General features: G+C 43.1%; 1 long non-coding RNA gene across 1 annotated transcript in view; it reads left to right on the top strand.

The window, feature by feature from the left end:
* LOC135106070 (uncharacterized) overlaps nucleotides 1-2,500 on the top strand; it is an 86,399-nt gene that overhangs the window by 68,145 nt on the left and 15,754 nt on the right. The window contains exons 24-25 of the long non-coding RNA XR_010271119.1: nucleotides 539-738; nucleotides 1,943-2,059. This is a non-coding gene — a long non-coding RNA (uncharacterized LOC135106070). The remainder of the gene's footprint in view (nucleotides 1-538; nucleotides 739-1,942; nucleotides 2,060-2,500) is intronic.

The following is a 2,500-nucleotide window of genomic DNA, read 5'->3' as shown; positions in this document are numbered from 1 at the left end:
GTAGAGTTGTATACTTGAATCAAGAGTAAATATAGACGCAGATACGAAGGCGGGCAAGCTGAGAGAGAGGGAAAGAAAGGGTCTGAATGAAAGGGAGGAGTCAGGCCTGCAGAAGGGGAGCTTTTGGTATTGTTTACTGATTAGTGTGATAAAGTGTTGTGTTGTGTTGTGAGGTGCAGAGAAAGAGAGAGAGGCTTGTGTGGTGATATTTCATGTTGATGTACAGCAATATGAAATAGTTCTCAGGAGAGAGAGAAAGAGATAGAAATTAGTGACACACACACACACACACACACACACACACACACACACACACACACACACACAGTAATACTCTATAGAAACCTATTTCTTTCCTAATTTGTCTATCTCCATCTTGTTTTTCATTGTAAGTCATTAATGTTTATCTTGTATTGTCTTGGCATTATTAAAACATGAGGTATATTATTATTAGTGGTTGTAGTTTTGTACCACAACATTAACTTATATTAGTTTTGCCTGAAAATCTCTCGTTTTCTAACATTCTCCCATCCTGCAGGCCTGAGTCCAGACCGAGACCAAGAGAAATGTAAACAAACGCACCAGTCTGACTTGATATAGGAGTGAATTTGTTGCTTTTTAAAGCGGCAGTCGGTCTGTACATGTGTGAGGTGGCGAGGGGTGTCGCCAGGGGGCGGCTAGTAGCGTCTGCCACCAGGGAAATATGTAAAAACATAAAAAAGACGCTTCTCAAGAAAGGTAAGGCCGGTTGCAGCTTTTATTTTTTCTTTATTTCTTTCCATCAGGTTAGGTTTATATTAATTCAGTTAGTTAGGTTTGGTTAAGTCTCTCTCTCTCTCTCTCTCTCTCTCTCTCTCTCTCTCTCTCTCTCTCTCTCTCTCTCTCTCTCTCTCTCTCTCTCTCTCTCTCTCTCTCTCTCTCTGTGTGGTGCTAATGGTGCAGGAAGGCCTTGTCTACCTGCACCATAAGCCACTATACCATGCGTCACTGTACATTTAAACTGTACCCCAAAAACTTAACCTAACTGGCCCTCACTTAAAAAAAAATGTATCGTTTTTTTTTCGTGTTCTTAATATTTCAGTGCTACAATACCACATCACTGTACCCTATGATGCTAATGGTGCAGGAAGGCCTTGTCTACCTTCACCATAAGCGACTGTACCATGCGTCACTGTACCTTAAAACTGTACCACAAAAACAACCTAACTGGCCCTCACCTGAAAAAAAATATCTTTTTTTTTTTGTGTTTGCTTAATATTTCAGTGCTACAGTACCACAGCACTGTACTCTATGGTGCTAATGGTGCAGGAAGGCCTTGTCTACCTTCACCATAAGCCACTGTACCATGTGTCACTGTACCTTAAATCTGTACCACAAAAACAACCTAACTGGCCCTCACCTGAAAAAAAATCTCTTTTTTTTTTAACCTAACCTAACCTAACCTAACCTAACCTTACCTAACCTAACCTAACCTAACCTAACCTGACCTGACCTGACCTGACCTAACCTAACCTAACCTAACCTAACCTGACCTAACCTAACCTAACCTAACCTAACCTGACCTAACCTAACCTAACCTAACCTAACCTAACCTAACCTATCCTAACCTAACCGAGACATTAAAAATTAGTCACAAGGCAAAAAGACGATTCAAAGTGACTGACATACCAAGCAATTAATTAGTGAAATCAGTCTTTGTTGACTACTCCAAAGCCTTTCAGTTTGTCGACCTCAGTATACTGTTAGGAAAAAGTGCATTATTAAGACATTATTAGTGGTTGTATCACGGTATTTTATAATAGACTTATAACTAGTTTCCCCTGAAAATCTTTCGTTTTCTATCATTCTTTCATTCTACACGCCTGAGCCCTGACAGAGACCCAGAGAAATGTAAACAGGCACGAGTCAGACTTGATATAGGGCTGAATTTGTTGCTTTTCAGAGAGGGGCAGTCGGTCTGTACATGCGTGAGGTGGCGAGAGGCGTGTCCAGGGGGCGGCTAGTAGCGTGTGCCACCGTGGAAATATGTACAGACATAAAGAAGACGCCCTCAAGAAAGGTAAGGCCGGTTCCAGCTTTTATTTTTATTTATTTATTTCCATCCCGGCCTGGGACCCCCCCTTTCCCGAGTCCTGAGGTGTTGGGGGACGGCCCGGGGGTGCTGTGTGCCCGTGAGTGTACCAGGTGCTCAAGCTTATACAAAACAAGGAAAGTTTGAAGCATTTTTAGAGGGGCAGTCGGTCTGTACATTAATTTTGAGGTGTTCCTTGTCATCCCCTGTCACTCCTGCCTGCCTCTGTCACCTCTACCAATCCCTGTCAAGCTCTGCCAAGCCCTTTGTCACCTCTCAAGTAATGAGGTGGCTTGAGATGTGAGATTTTAAACAGAAGCCTTTGCTGTCACCCCTGCCAAGCCCTACCAAACCCTGTCAGCCCCCACCAAGGCCCTCTCAAGCCACCACTCAACCCCCTACCGAGACCTATCAGCTCTATAATCTGAA

The sequence above is a fragment of the Scylla paramamosain genome, chromosome 12 (genome assembly GCF_035594125.1).
Source record: "Scylla paramamosain isolate STU-SP2022 chromosome 12, ASM3559412v1, whole genome shotgun sequence".
Lineage (NCBI taxonomy): Eukaryota > Metazoa > Arthropoda > Malacostraca > Decapoda > Portunidae > Scylla > Scylla paramamosain.
The sequence above is the reverse complement of the archived record's forward strand: the minus strand, read 5'-3'. Positions and strand labels throughout refer to the sequence as shown.